At 32.0% G+C, this 17,031-nt stretch overlaps 1 long non-coding RNA gene across 1 annotated transcript; it reads right to left on the reverse strand.

Annotated features, from left to right (window-relative positions):
- Window positions 1-10,797: 10,797 nt before the first annotated feature.
- LOC114179665 lies at window positions 10,798-13,412 on the reverse strand. Its single transcript, XR_003603512.1, has 6 exons — window positions 13,226-13,412; window positions 12,292-13,126; window positions 12,004-12,188; window positions 11,777-11,890; window positions 11,533-11,703; window positions 10,798-10,885 (listed from the first exon to the last, which is right to left on the reverse strand). It is a non-coding gene; the product is annotated as an uncharacterized LOC114179665 (long non-coding RNA).
- Between the last annotated feature and the right edge of the window lie 3,619 nt (window positions 13,413-17,031).

The raw sequence follows: 17,031 nt of genomic DNA on the forward strand, positions 1-17,031 counted from the left end.
CTAAAATTGGGCTTGACTAAGCCCAATAGGAGATTTGGCCATGAGCTATCAAAAGTCCAAGGTGGACTAAGTGGAAGTCAACACTCCTTCCTACACCTCATGGATCCAATGCATCTAAGGGTTAGGAATGTTTCCTCCTTTTCCAAGCCATCATCCAATGGTCGTGAGCCTTCCTCCTTCTCCAAGCCATCTTTCATGACCAAGATTGAATCACATTCTCATCTAAGGGTTAAGAGTGCTTATGTGTATTTGCTTTCATATAAAAGCCTAAGTTTTAGGTTATTGTAATCACTCTTGAATTTTGCAATAGAAGCATAGTATTGAGAGTACTCCACCCTATTACATTTGAGAGTCTCCTTTGCTAGAGGATTGAATCATCTCCTCTAGCCACCTTTCCCTAGATTTCTCTTAAGCTAAACCTTCAAACACCATAGTTCGAACCAATGCTTAGTAAGAGCCTTAAATGCTTGCTTCCACTCCTTTCCATGGATCACGTCTACTTCATGGAGCTTTCATCCATTCCGCACCAAGAGCTCCACCACCACCTATGACAAAGAGTTATATGTCTTAGTTAGAGCCTGTCAAACATGGGAACACTATCTAGTGTCCAAGGAGTTTGTCACTCATAGTGACTAGGAGTTGCTTAAATACTTGAAGGGCTAACATAAGCTAAATAAAAGGTATGCTAACTAGATAGAATTCTTGAAAAAAATTTCCTATGTGATTAAATACAAGGTAAAAGTAATGTGGTGGTTGATGCCTTGCCTATGAGTCACACCTTGATTTTAAAATTGGGAGTCCAAGTTTTGGATTTGATCACATTCCTAAAATGTATGCCCAAGATTCTTAGTTTTTGTCCACCTATGTTGAGTGTCAAGTGAGCTTTTATGTGAGTGATGTGTATTTGTTTAAAGAGGAAAAATTTGAATTCCTTAAGGTTCACAAAGAAAGCTCCTAATCCAATAAATACATGAGGGGGAGCTTATGGGCCATTTTAGGATAGAGAATACCCTTAACTTATTAAAATAAAAATTCTTTTGGTCCTATATGAGGAAGGATTCCCAAAGACATTGTCATACTTGTATCTCATGTTTACAATCTAAGCCTAGGACAATGCCTCATGGACTTTATACATCCTTATTTGTTGCATCAATCATTTGGGAAGATATTAGCATGAACTTTGTTCTAGGTCTCCCAAAAAAACCAAAGGGGTTGTGATTTCATTTTTGTAAGGGTTGACCATTTTAGTAAAATGACACATTTTATACCCGGCAAGGTGGATTATGTAAGCAACATTGCTACGCTCTTCTTTAGAGATATGGTGAGACTTCGTGGTATATCTCGCACCATAATGTCATATAGAGATTCTAAGTTCCTTATTCATTTTTAGAAAACCCTTTGGTCAAGACAAGACTATGAATGTCATTCCCAAATTGATGGGCACACAAAAGTTGTCAATAAGTCTCTCTTTACTATGCTGCGTGCAATCTTGAAAGGAAACCACAAAACCTGGGATAAGTACCTTCCCCATATTGATGTTTGCTTACAATAGGGTAGTTCATAGGACTACTAAAATTCCTCTTTTTGAGGTTGTTTATGGCTTTAGTCCTCTTACTCTAGTGGATTTGCTACCACTTTCCACATCTTTTGACTTTGTTCACAAAGAAGGGGTAGCTAAATATGAGTTTATAAAGAAAATGCATGAGAGGGTTAAAAGACAAATACAACAACAAATTGAGAGGCATGCTAGATATAACAATAGGGGGAGGAGAGAAGTCATATTTTAGGAAGGGGATTGAGTTTGGCTTCACCTAAGCAAAGATAGGTTTCCTAAGCAAAGGAAGTCCAAACTTAGCCCCCAAGGAGATGCTTGTAGGCTAGAGTTGTCAAAGGACTATGAAGTTAAGGCCACTTTTAATGTCACTAACTTAATTCCTTTTCGCTGGTGAAACTAATGATGAGGTAGACCCTTCAAATTTGAGCTCAAATCTTTCTCAAGAGGGAACAGATGATGACATACCTGTACCCAAGGGATCTACAACCAAAGCTATGGCTAAAAGGATACAAGAATACTAGGCCTCCTCTGAGCATAACAAGCCCAAACTAAAGTTCACATAGGCTAAGGAGGATGTGAAGACCTAACTTACGACTATATATTTTTAAATATTATAGTAGAGTTTAATTTTGGGCCCAATAGTATAGAATTTTCTTTGGGCCATGTATTTGGGCCTTAATGGGTTTTTGGCCTAGAATGGAGTTTGGGCCTAGAAGGTGTTGGGGTTCGAAAAGAGGACACACATTTATAGGGCGTAAACCCTAATTTAGTGCACTAGCTTGGAGAGCAAGCTACGGTTACTATACTCTTTTTTGCGCCTACAAGCATGGAAGGTGTGACTTGCTTATGTGGCAAGTCACACTTGTGGCATGTCTCCTTTTGGCTCCAAAATTCAATTTCTATGCTCAAACTTTCCCTCTCTGTTTTAGAGACACTAGCTCTCATTTGCTCCTATAAATAAAGGAATATAAACCTTGTAAATTCATTCATGAGTGTAGTATAATTACTCTGTTGAGATGACTGTAGACTTTACCTTTGTGAATCACCTTAGGCTACAATTTCTTCTTAGGTTTCCTCTAGCCTCCTTCCTCTAGATTTGGTCTAACCTATCCTTAGAGACCTTCTACTCACCACCGTCAAACCAATTCTACTCTCTTTTACTCCTTGCTTTCTTGCCTCACTCTTCCAGAGCTTCATATGGGAAACATCTTGAAGCTAAACTCATTATCATATGTTTATACATCCCAACAAAATGGAGTTGTTGAACGGAAAAATGGACATATTTTAGAACAAACTAGAGCACTTCTCTTTCAAAACAATGTTCCAAAACTATTTTGGGGGAAGTCACTCTCACTTCCACTTATTTAATTAATAGGTCACCCTCTACTGCTTTATAATTAAAAAGTCTAATGGAGGTACTCCATTCTTTTACTATCATATAAATCATTCTTTTAAGCTTCCTCCTAAATATTTGGTTATGTTTCTTTTATCCATATTCATAAACTACAAAAGGGAAAACTTTATCCAAAGACACTTAAATGAACTTTCTTAGGGTAATCTGTCACACAAAAAATGGTAGAAGTGTTTTCATCCTCCTTCCAACTCAAGGGATGTCACTTTCAATGAGCAAGTTAGCAATTTTGGCCATCCTCATCTTCAAGGGGAATTTTAGGGTAGATGATGAGTTTGTGGATGGTTTTATATTTCCAAATCTATTTTTTGAAAGACAAAAGAATAATGCTAGTGAAACTAAACATGTTGAGAGGTAAATAGTGGTAAATCAAAATCTTCCTAAAACCGAAATAAGTCAAAATCTTCCTAAAACCGAGGCATTAACTTACAAAAATAGAAACAAAATATGGAGTTGGAAATGAAGGCATTGGAGAAGAATAATAGTTTAAAGTTATTCATTTTACAACTTGGAAAAAAAATTGTTAGGTGATAGTGGATTTATATAGTAAAATACAAGGTTGATGGAACCATTGTATGGAGTTGTAAATGAAGGCATTGGAGAAGAATAATACTTGGAAGTTAGCCATTTTACCACTTGGAAAAAAATTTGTTAGGTGAAAGTGGATTTATACAGTAAAATACAAGGCTGATGGAACCATTGTCAGGTACAAGGCTACACTGGTGGCAAAAAGATTCACTCAAACATATGGAGTGGATTACTTAAAGGTTTTTGTAGTAGTTGCAAAAATGAACACAGTTAGAATGATTTTATCTTTGGTAGTAAACGATGAATGGAATTTGCTACAATTTGATGTCGAAAAATGCATTCTTACATAGGTATCTTATGGAGGTACCACATGGATATACAAGACAGATTAAGGCAAATACATTGTTCAAAATGAGAAAGGTAGTGTGGTTGAAACAATCACCTAGAGCATGCTTTGGGAGGTTCACCAAAGTCATGACGAGCCTTAAGTATAGACAAAGTCATGGAAACCACACTTTATTTCTTAAGTATTTTGATTTAGGGGAGTAACCATTTTATTAGTCTATATAGATGATATTATTGTGACTGAAAATGATGAACATCAACAACAAAGATTGAGCCAAAATTTGGTTAGAGAATTTGAAATTAAAATCTTGGAAAAAATAAAATATTCTAAGGAATTGAAGTTGTTCACTCCAAGAAAGGGATTTTTATATCCCAATAAAAGTATATTACTTATTTGTTGCAAGAAACATGTAAAATGGCCTGCAAACCAGTAAGCACACAAGTTGGTCCAAATATAAAGTTGGGAATGAAGAGGATGGTGTGATTGTTGAAAAAGAATATAAAAGGCTTGTAGGAAGACTTATTTATTTATCTCACACTAGACCTGATATTGCTTTTGTTGGGAGTTTATTAAGTCAGTTTATGCATCAACCAAAGGAAGCTCATTGATGATCTGCTCTTAGAATTGTCCAGTATTTGAAAGGGACACCAAGAAAAGGAATTTTGTTTAGAGGAAATAAGAATGCCAATCTTGAAGCATATATTGATGTTGATTACGTAGGATCAATGTTGATAGAAGACCAACTATTGATTATTACATTTTCCTTGTTGGAAAATTGGTAACTTGGAAGAGTAATAAGCAAAGTGTGATAGCTAGTCTAGTACTGAAGAAGAATTTCAAGCAATGTCATAAGGGATATGTGAGCTATTGTGGTTTAAAGTTATATTGGACGACTTGAAGATAAAATGTGACAATAATCTGCAATTAGCATAGCTCATAATCTAGTACAACATGATAGAACTAAACGTATTGAAGTGGACATACATTTAATGGAAGAGGAGCTTGACAACAACTTCATTTGCACATCATATGTTTTTTTTTCAAGAACAAATTATGGATATATTGACCAAAGGGTTGAACAACAATAATTTTGAAAGAATTATATCCAAGTTGGAAATGGAAAACACTTATTCACCAGTTTAAGAAGGAGTGTTGGGATATTTTAGGAAATTTCTGATATTATTTTTATTAACTATAATTATTCATTTATTGAGTTTTAATTTGTTATATCTTTTTATTTCTAAAATTATCCAATAGGAGTCTAGAAATTGTTCAAAATGATTTATGTATATATATTCAACGTGTATAATGGTAAAAGTAAGGGATAATCATTCTATTCTTCTTTATTCTTTAGAGAAATAAAAGGAGTGTGTAGGAAAGGTTTTTAATATTTAGACTTATTAATTATGAGGAGTGACCACTTTAGACAATTTGGAAGGATTTCTCTCATTTATTTTTATTTGTATCCTTCCAATTCATTGTAGTAAGTGGTTCCATGAGTATTTTACAAATTTTCCTTTATTTTGAATTGATTCTCAACTTTCATAGCTTAATGAACTAATTCTTCTAAGGATACATAATGATGTAATTGTATCTTATCATGGATATCTCTATTAAGTTCACTCGTAAATCTAGCCATCTTAACACATCAACTTTCATAATTTGAATTGGCTTTCATCATAGTGATTTGTAAATATATAAATACACATCCACACTTCTTTATCTTTGTTGAAGTCATTGATGTTTCAAAATGAGTTCCTTCTGATAGTGTGAAGGAACTAGGTATGGCAATGTGTAACACCCTTTATTTTATGTTTAAATATGTAGTATGAAGTAATTTTATGATTTCATAAGTAAATTGAAAAATTATGAGGAAGGGTTTTGTATAAAGTAAATAATGATTTTTTTTTTGGGTGTCAACTACTTCCTATTTTCAAGTTGTCTAAGTAACATTTTGATTAAGACTTCATTAACCAATGGATTAAGCTGCAATTTTTATAGAGTATTCTTCAAACATAGTTCTTTACTGTGAACAATGGGATTTTGAATTAGAGATGTATAGAAGGAGTAGTATTCCCGCACTTTAGTGTAAAAGTTAGGTCTCCACATGTTGTCTAGTTTTGAGTTGCCTTGGTAAACATATTATTCCCGCTTCGCTAACCATTGGATCATGATGAAATATGTTTACATAGTTCTTAAGAAATAGTACTTAATTTTGATCATTTTGGATTTCGATTTAAAGGTTTGTGATTAGAAAAATAATTTTTGTAGTTTGAACTGTCGTCACTTATGTCCTATTTTGAGTTATTTCAGTACAAATTTGATTACAGTTTCATTAACTGTTGGATGGAACTCAAATTTTTTAGAGATTTTCTAGAGACATAGAGCTTTAGTTTCAGCATCAGGATTTATAAAAAAAAAAGAGTGTGTGGTAAGAGATATAAATTTTACAGTTTGGAGTAAGAACAAGTCTTCTAGAAAGTCAACAAGTCTCCTTGCAACTACCATGAAGTTGCCAACTATGGGAATTTCGACCAAGCTTCTGTTGACAAAAAGAAGAAGATGGACATCTTCCTTCAATAAGGAGTTTTGATGATGATGATATTGACTTATGAAGAAGTATGGAAGACTTATTGATTATGCATGAAAACATGTTGAAGACTTAAAAGAATGTTTGGAATCAAGAGATACATTGAAGACTTAGGGGTTTAGTTATTTAAGTCTTTTAATATGTGTATGTTATTTAAAATAGTTAAACTAGTATGAGTCAAAAAGAAAAACCCAAGTAGTAGAGCACTAAGAGAATTTTATTTATTTGCAAAACTAACTAGAATAATCGATTATTCTTAGTGATAATTGATTATCTTAGTTAAAACTGATTTTTGTGAAAAGCCTCTGCGATAATCGATTATCACTGCTGATAATTGATTATCATTGCTGATAATTGATTATCACTGCTGATAATTGATTATCACTTGCTGATAATAGATTATCCTGGCTGATAATATATTATCACAGCGAGAAAAATGTTTTTAGAAAAGTTTATGTGATAATCGATTATCACTTATGATAATCGATTATCTATGGCAATTGTGATTTAACTTTTCATATTCTTAAACTAATTTCTAAATAGGCTTTTATAAATAGAGTGGTAGGCTTTAATTATCAAATACAAAAGTAAGAGAAGTCTGAGTACTTGAGAACTCTCTATGGGAAGCCTTTGAAAAATCTATTGCGGGTAGAGCGATAACTTTCATCAAGTGGGATCTTGAGTGATTGAGTGCTGTTGTTGTTGCTAGGAGAAGCCAGTCATCCTTTGTGTGATTCAAAGGAGGTGTTCATTCCTTGTGTGATTCAAGGAAGGCGTTTTCATCCCTTGTGGATTTCAAGGGAGGTGTCTTCATCTCTTGTGTGATTCAAGAAAGGTGTTTTCTAAAAATAATATTTCTTATCATTAATTGTAAGTTTGGTTTATTTTAGTGATTAACTTAATCTCGTTTTTGAGAGATTAACAACTAAACGTAGAGTCTTTTGATCTGAACCAGTATAAATACTTTGTGTAATTTTATCTTCTCTACTATCTTTATTTTATTGTGTTTATTAAAATAAAGGAAAGAATTTTAATTGATTTTTTATATTAAAAGGGAAAATTTTGAAAGCACAATTTTTATTAAGAACCCAATTCACCCCCTCTTGGTTTTTGTCCAAACGCTAATTATTCTGCTACACGATTTCTACAACTTCTCTATATGGTCAAAATAAATTTACCCTCGCTAAGGAATCTCGTAAATCTACCATTAATTAATCCTTATTCATTTGTGCAAAGTTTGTCTTATAAATAGGACTTCATTTCCCACATTTTCTTTACTAAAATCCTACAAAATAGAGAAAGAGAGGTCTAAAATCTTGTGAGAGAATTGAAGTATGAGGGGGAATCCAACACCTTGAGATCCTCACTATTGTGAATCCAAATCAATATCATCTGCAATGTCACTATACTCAAGTATAACACCAGTCATATGATCATCGCAAGTGAAAACCACAACCACAAACATACAAGGGTGAGCTAATAGAAAACCAATACATAACAATAATTTACCAAACATATCACTCACCCAAACATCACTAATTCTAACATCATCGAGAATATAATCCAAAACCATATTCATGACAATATCCACCAATCGTATTACTCACCCACATTATTCAAACCAAACAATTCCAAACCATAATCCAAAACCATGATCATAAGAATAAACATGTTCATAAACTCAACCAAGTCATATTACCACCAAGTATAAAAATTAAGTATGTCCTTATCTCATAACTACTCATTACATTTCATGGGCACCAACACCTCTTGGAAAGAGTTGTTCCCCTACTTTCTATAAGACTTACAAGAAAAAACTATGCCTACTCACCAAAGTCCATGGTTAAAAGAACCAACCAAACTTTACGGTTACGAGATAATACATACACACCATCACATACATACATGCATGCATACATACATACATTTCATCATCATATGATTAACCATGCATCATAATCATATCGTAACTCAAACATTGTTTCATTTGATCTTAAGGATTTTAACATATAACTCAAAAAAATTCTGCACAAAAATTAAACAGAAGTAGCAACCACAATTTTGCACCAAATAATACAAAAATAGCAAAATGTTTAAAACAACATCAACACCATTTTTAAAAACAACAACAACACCCAATTTTTAAAACAGTAACAACACAAACTTCTGAAACAGTACCAACATCCAATTTTTAAAATAACAACAATATTTTAATTTAAAAATAGCAATAACATAAAATTTCTAAAACAACACTAGCATCCAATTTTTAAAACAACAACAACATTTTAATTTTAAAACAACAACAACATCAACTTTTCTAAAACAACACTAGTATCCAATTTCTAAAATAGCACAACATTTTAATTTAAAAATAACAACAACATCACATTTCTAAAACAACAACAATATTTTAGTGTAAAAATAGCACCAACATCCAACTTCTAATTAAATCTCTCAAAATGATATACATTTTTCAGTGGAACGCTAATAATAATACATAAAACCTTAAATAAAATATCCACGTGGTTAATGTTAAATATTTAAAATAAAATAATATTATCATGCGTTAGCAATAAAATGATATTATTTAATTGTATTATACATTCACTACAAAAAAAATAGGTATTAACGGAGGTTATTTTTTTTATTACCCAGGGTTAAAACCTTCGTTAAGTCATTTACCTGGGATTCTAGTTTCCCCCGCTAAACCATCCCTGGAGAATGTGTTAGCCAGGGTTTTTTTGAACCTCAGGAAAGACCGATCAATTGTTGGGGTTTTTTGAAACCTCTGTTAACTTCCGTGGGTTTCAAAACCTCCGCTAACTACCATGGGTTTTCAAAACCTCCGCTAACTATCATGGGTTTTCAAAACCTCCGCTAACTACCATGGGTTTTCAAAACCTCCGTTAACTACCATGGGTTTTCAAAACCTCCATTAACTACCATGATTTATCATTTATACATTCGTATATATTTTTTCAACAACAATAATTTCCGGTATATAGTTAAAATATTTCTCCATTACTATATAATTATTTGCTACAATTAGAACCAAACAACCTGATAAACAACATACTATAAATGTATTCTACAATGTAATCCACATGTTCCTTTCTAAACCAGCCCAATACAATTCCCCACAAATGCAACTTCATGATGATATATTCCTTACACTAGAAAATAAATAACATAATAAACAAGCATGGCATCTCAGAGAGCTCGGATGGGAGATTTCCTGTCAAGTTATTGTTGTCAAGATGCATTCAAAACATACATATTAATAACTACTAAAACATTCAACCATGGTCCTACATGCTGGCCAAGATAGATGAGTGAATTTACAAGAGTTTCAATGTTTTTATATTGCCAATTTCCTTCGGTATATTCCTAGTAATATCATTCCACATAAAGTCCTTTTAGGATGCACCCCTACCTTGGATATATCCTAAAGAACATATATATATATATATATATATATATATATATATATATATATATATATATATATATATATATCCTTTTATTTTTCTCGCCATTAATCAACTAACATGTGTATTATACTATATACGAGTTTCATGTATATATATATAAAAAAGGATAGACCTGCAATGATTATCCGCATTCATCAACCTTTAATTTTGGAAGTGGACAATGAGTGTTGCTTTCCCTTGTATGTGAGCATATGCAAGTGATGCCACTTTCTCACTGTTGACTTTCACCAAAAACCAAAAAGATGTATCAATAAACCAAAAAGATGAGGAAGGATATATTCACATAAACAATGTTAATGTGGAATATTGCAAATATTTATTTGAAAAGATATGAAAGCATGCCAAAATACATCCCAAGCAGACATAACACATTTGGTTTCCCTAGATTTTTAAACAAAAAAGTTTTTAGATAAAAAAGATACCCACATAAAAAATATTCAAATAAAAAACAAATCAAAGTTGTAAATAAATGAACTTATAGATGGTAGTTGAATCAGGATTCAAATAATGAATCAGAGGGTTCAAAATTGAACCGTATATTGAAGATTAATAATAAAACATCCTCTCACATTCACAAACTAAGAAAACAAATTTAAGCACATATTCATGATCAGTAACCAAATAAATAAATCTAGGAGCATGAATTCTGTTAAAATATGTTATAATAGAATAATATTAATATTCAAAATAAATATTCTGCTATTATAATTATTACACATTAGAATATAGCATTGCTATATATATATATATATATATATATATATATATATATATATATATATAGATAGATAGAGAGAGAGAATGAGAAACATTACAGGCTTCGAATGAACTCTATTACCATGAACTCCCTTCAACCACAACGAGACTCCAATGGAAGTGATAAGCTTTCTGAAAAAACCATTGTCATTCCTAACAAACTCACGGCAATAGCTGATAGCTTCAAAAGAGAACATTCATGGTACAACTGCAAAATACCATTTCTTTTTATGGATTAGACAGATAAAAATTCTACAGTAACATGTTTTGAGTGAACCCTTTATGTGCTGGTTTTCCTTTTGTTTCTTTTTCTGAGTTGGTCTTATGTAGGTTCGTTGCTCCTCAAATCCCAACAGACTTTTCAATTCAAGTACAGGAAACCACTTATAATGTTCACAAGGTATAAATGGTTCTGCATATTTAAAGCCCTGTGAGTGCATAAAATTATTTACTTCTTCTTAATTGGTTTAGTAACATGTAATAGATTAATCAGCTCTGTATATAGAGCTCATGAAATATGATAGTTTCAGTTAAAAACTTTACAAAATGGTTAAAAAAAATTAACAAGTCAATTCGATATCTATTTGATCAATTTTGAATATTTTTTAATAGCTTTAATTATACTAGCATAAAAGTTACATATTCCTTTTCTTTGTGAGTGCACGGTTCTATTTATCTTTTTTTGGATAGGGTAAAAAAAGTTCCTCCAAATAGCAGAAAAACAAGATAATAGAGACAGATTAACAATCCTGAAAACAGAACAACACAAAACACGGGGAAGCAACAATATATATAAGTATCCATGCATCATAATTTACATCTAATTAATTTGATCATAATTGTAATCAATAACACCGGATTCCCATTTACTAGATCATTACTAAGCATACTCAAGTCCGCACCACTAATCAAATTGAAGTCAACACCATCATTCTGAAAATAGTAGGGTGGAAGAAGAGTGGGTGTTGCTGAAGCCGATATGCTTATATCAGACATCAAGGCATTGAAGTAGGGATACTTCTCAACCTACATCACCAAAACTTTAATATTATTTTTTTTTTCAGTAAAGAAAAATATAATAAATGCATATGGTGCTAACCTTGTAGTTTGAGAATATAACTAGCTTTTGTCTCTTGATGTCGAATTGTCCTTCAACAGTTCACGAGTTATGTTGTGTAAAATCTCCCCGTCGAATTGCGTATCTTTTCCATGTCTGCATGTTGGTTGTTTCAATATCACAAACACAAAACGAAAGCATGTTATTATGATTTGTGGTTAATTGTTAATATTGATGATGTTCTGAAAATATTAATGGTGTTATTATACCTAGATGAATTGAATACATGCGGGCCATTTTGTTTGTAGAAGTCAACAATTTGTGTAGGAGTAAAGGTAGCACGAGTAGGATCTTGAGGGCTTGGTGTGGCTAACAAAGCTGTTATGAGTGCACCAGTGCCACTCCCTCCTATCACATCAAAGAAATGTGCTAAATCTGCATTTGGATCCCTAGCCTACAACTCAACCATATTCAAATACCTAAATATAAGAAGCATACCATAAGAATGGTAATAATAAAGATAATAGATTACACTGACTTATATTTTAAACGCTAACCTCAAATCGTTTTGTATCAAGTGCTCCAACAGGCTTTGAGAGATCTTGAAATGTAGATGACTTGTTAAAATCAAGAACCTCTGATGAGTGGTTAGCCAAGACCCAATGAAAAACGGGATATTTGGGTTACTTGCAACTGAAGAACCTTCACATAACTAATCACTTTCTCCAACATGGTGACCAAATCAACATGTAAAATTCATCAATGAAAATATCTTGACTTACTAACAGTAAAATTCTATTTGAAACAGAGTATTTATAAGAATTTTTAATATGAAGTATTATTTGGTTCTCAAAACTATGGAATGTATTGTAATTTGGTGAATTGAATGAAGGACATACTACTGGGATGCAATAAGCATATACGAAGACATAACAAAGGAAAATTCTAAACAGGAAACAAAATAGAGCCATTAGATAATGTGATACTTTTTTAATATTACATTTTAAAGTATATCCAGAATTCTATAGAAAATTAACGAAACTTAAAAGAATAGTAGCCAAATTAGAGTATAATAACCGGGAATATCAATTTTTGAGCTCCACCAATCACTCATTGGCATTTTTGGGTGAAAGAATACATAAGCTGTGTAGAGATTAAAATAAGTGAGCAAATGTACATTAATAAGGCACCGAAGAAGCTTGGCTCAAACCCCATCTTTGACGTCCTACGAAACTTGAAGGCAACAAATTGAAAATGTACTGAGTAAACATGTTGAACATCACAAATCCAACAGATTTCTCCAATTCTATTTCAGAAAACACCACAATCCATGTTGAACATCTGAATTATGAAATCCGCGGATAATGAAGCGAATAAACGATGTGCCAGCGCCTAAGGAAAAGGAGAAGAAGGAAATCAAATGAGTGAGGTTGAGAGAAGAAAAGACGCATTACCACAGAAAGACGAGAAATCATGAAAGTGAAGCGGAACCCTAGAAACCAGAGGCAGCGAGCTATGGCGGTGAGCTACGACGGTGAGGCGACTTCGTCGGTTACGATGCTTCTTTTCGTTGAGTGCCTGATTAGGGTTTAGGAAGATGAAGAAGAAAGAATGAAAACAACGAGCGAGAGGGAGAGAACGAAAATAAACACGAGGGAAAAATAGAATAAATTCTATATATTTGTTGGGGTTTTGAATAACCTACATTATTTTGATGGGGTTTTCAATAAACCTATGTTATTTTAATGGGGTTTTAAATAAACCTTTAGAATTTAACAAAGATTCTTAAAACCTCTACTATTTAAATTTTTTTACCAAGGTTATATTAACCTCCACTAAATATCCTTCATTAAAATTAATATTTTTTGTAGTGATTATTTCAACGTAAAAGAAAATTCAAGCATATAACTTCTAAATTATAAAATATATACATGTTATTGAAAATAATATAATATTATTTCATATTACACAAAATTTCCAACAAGTTATATAATATGATATAATTTTTATGTGACTGTATACAAGACTCCCATCAACTATAATACATTATACCATACATACTTCTTTATAGAATTTTAAACAAACTATATCATAAAAACAATAACATATATATAAATATATATGATTATATGTATTACAAAATACATGCTAAAACAAAATACAACATCCTCCATGGACATTTAAAGAAACCAAAACTAAATTGCTAATAAAAGAAAATCTTATACTTACATATCATATCATACCAAAACAATACCATAATTACTAAACCAATAAACAAAATAACCATGCAATTGCTCAACCAATAAACAAAGATTTAATTTTTAGACATATGTATCAATTTATTATTTAAATAAATTATTTTTTTCAAATAAAATATTACTTTCACATGTAACAAAAATACTAACTTTTTACACACTATAAAATATATGCTCATCACATACCAATTCCATTTTTTTTCACATACCAATTCATATATTTTATGATATAATAAAAACCTATCCTTTTATTTTGGAAACACAATTTAATCAAAATAAAAGCTCCTTAAAAGCAATTTGTCAAATAAAAACTAAAAACTAAAAAAATAAAATCTTTACACCAAAAACTTAATCCAAAAGAATATATGAATTTTAGAATTTCATTAGAGATTCATCCACTAAAATTTCGTTATCATAATTATGATCACCAACAAAACATATTTTACCATTCTATAATCTCAACTTCAAACATACCGCCACACATAATAGGAAGAAAAAGTTAGCTCCCTTCACATGAAATTCCTCCAACAAAGACTTCTTAACTTTACTCTATTTTTCTTTTCCTTCCTTTACGTCCTTGCTCTACTCTTTCTCTGACCAAAATCTGACCACTCTCTTTCAAAACAACCAATGTTACTACCACTTCTCCTTAAAGACCAATTTTTAACTCAGCAAAATAAAACCCCCTATTTTCCTGACATGTCAACGTTAATATTACTAACAACCCTAAAAAAATATCCTTATCCATTTCTATTAGTTCATGCTGTCCAGCACAAAAACAACACAAAGAAAAACATAATTTTAATTATGCACTTCATTCACCTTAATGAGTTTTTATTTCTTGTGTGTGTGACCAAATTCAACTAGATTGCTTTCAGCTTTTCATCTTCCCAAAAATACCACCAAAAATGCTAAAAGAAAACTAATATATTTTTGTTATAGTCAAGGTTTGAACTCACCACCTTTAAGTTCCAAAAAAGAATTCCAAATCAAGCAAACTATCACATTTATCTTATCACTTACATACACAACAAACATTACAAATATTAATTACACCCATAAACATGTCCAATAAAATAAAACATAAATTACAACACAATAGGAATCAAACACATGACCTCCCAACCTCAATCCATAACAAAGAGCTCTTACTAATTATGGTACTCTTCACTTTGATATAGATTATTATTTACTACTTTAAGATTTAAATACTATTTTGGCTCTTGTTTTGGTCTAGTTTGTTCAATTTAGTTCCTGTTTTGCTAAATGATGTTTAATTTCGTCCTTTTCGTTGAGATTGTTTCAATTGATAATGACAAAGTGTACAAGCTGACACTATTCACATTACGTAGATTGTTTTAATTATGATTGCGTGTGTTTTGTTCAAATAAGTCCCTATTTTAGTTAATTTTCTTCAATTTAGTCTCACTCTCCACTTCACTACCCTCAACCTCACTTCATCATTACCCTCACCATGGACTCCTTCATTACCCTCACTTTTTATTTCATGACCCTTCACCACTACTACCACCAATTGAAACCATCGCCACCAACAAACTAAACTCACAACCACCACCTCACTAAAATCACCACCACCACTACCACCCCCACCACCACACTAAAATCACATTCACCACCATTACACTAAACCCACTAACTACAACACTAACGGTGGTAGGGTTTTAGTTTGATGGTGGTGAATATGATTTTAGTGTGGCAGTTGTGGTGGTGGTGGTTGTAGGGGGTGGTTGCAGGGAGGTTGTGGTGGTGGTTGTAGTTGTGGTGGTGATGGTGGTGGTTGTAGGGTCGTAGTGATGGTTTTAGTTTGGTCTTCATCATGACCCTTACCATGGACTCCTTCATTACCCTCACTTTTTATTTCATGACCCTTCACCACTACTACCACCAATTGAAACCATCATAATGAAATAAAGAGTGAGCATGATGGAGGAGTCCATTGTGAAGGTCATGATGAAGTGGAAGTTAAGGGTAATGAAGTGGAGGATGGACTAAATTGAACAAACTTAACTAAAATAGAGACTTATTTGAACAAAACAAAAACAATCATAATTAAAACAGTCCGCGTAATGTGAACAGTGTTAGCATGTACAATCTATGGTTATCAATTTAAACAACGTGAATAAAAAGGACAAAATTGAACATAATTTAGAAAAACAGGGATCAAAATGAACGCACAAAAAAATTATCAAATTGAATAAACTGGACCAAAACATGGATCAAAGTAGTATTTAAACCTTACTTTAAATAATAATATTCACGCCCATCATTCTTGAAATTTATTTATTTTTCTCGGGTCTTATAGGGTCAACTAGCTAAAATACTCAATTCACCCCACACTTTTTCATGAGGTTGAGCTGCATTGTCTGCACGACATTGTCATTCCTAAAAGAAACAAATTTAAAGCACATAAAATATTTTAAGTCCTCTAGAAAGACCACATATAATCTCTTATTTTTCCAATGTCCCAAGAGTTTTTATTTTGCCATGTTATGATATAGTCCTTAAATTATAAATAAACTAATTGGAATTTTTGGGTTCTATTATATATTTTATAAATTTGATATACTTTAGCTTCCTATTCTAAATACTTTTTTTTTATCACTTATACCATAAAATTTTGATATCTTTAAATTTGGCTTTTGCACTTTGTAATCAAAGAAGTCATGACTCGTTTCTTGAATTCTTCAATCTATCTCATTATGACTTCCATGTTGAGATGGGGTATGAGAGGTCCTTCGTATGTTATCCATATGTCTTCTCACTTGTTCTCATTGCACTTTTTATTGTTCTATGATTCTCTTTAGTTTACTATTTTCTTTCTTATACATTAATGCTTAAGTAGAGGGTGGAAAGATGGTAATCTTAACATTGACCTAAGTTTAGAAAACAAAATAACAAATAATCAAATACAATTAGTGTTTGACTCTTATCCTTTTCTGAGAGAGGTAAGTGTACCTACCTAGTCAAACAAATATATTTAAGAGCATAGCCCAACAAGGCCCATTCAATATTATTAGCCTG

Source organism: Vigna unguiculata, chromosome 3, assembly GCF_004118075.2.
Source record: "Vigna unguiculata cultivar IT97K-499-35 chromosome 3, ASM411807v1, whole genome shotgun sequence".
Lineage (NCBI taxonomy): Eukaryota > Viridiplantae > Streptophyta > Magnoliopsida > Fabales > Fabaceae > Vigna > Vigna unguiculata.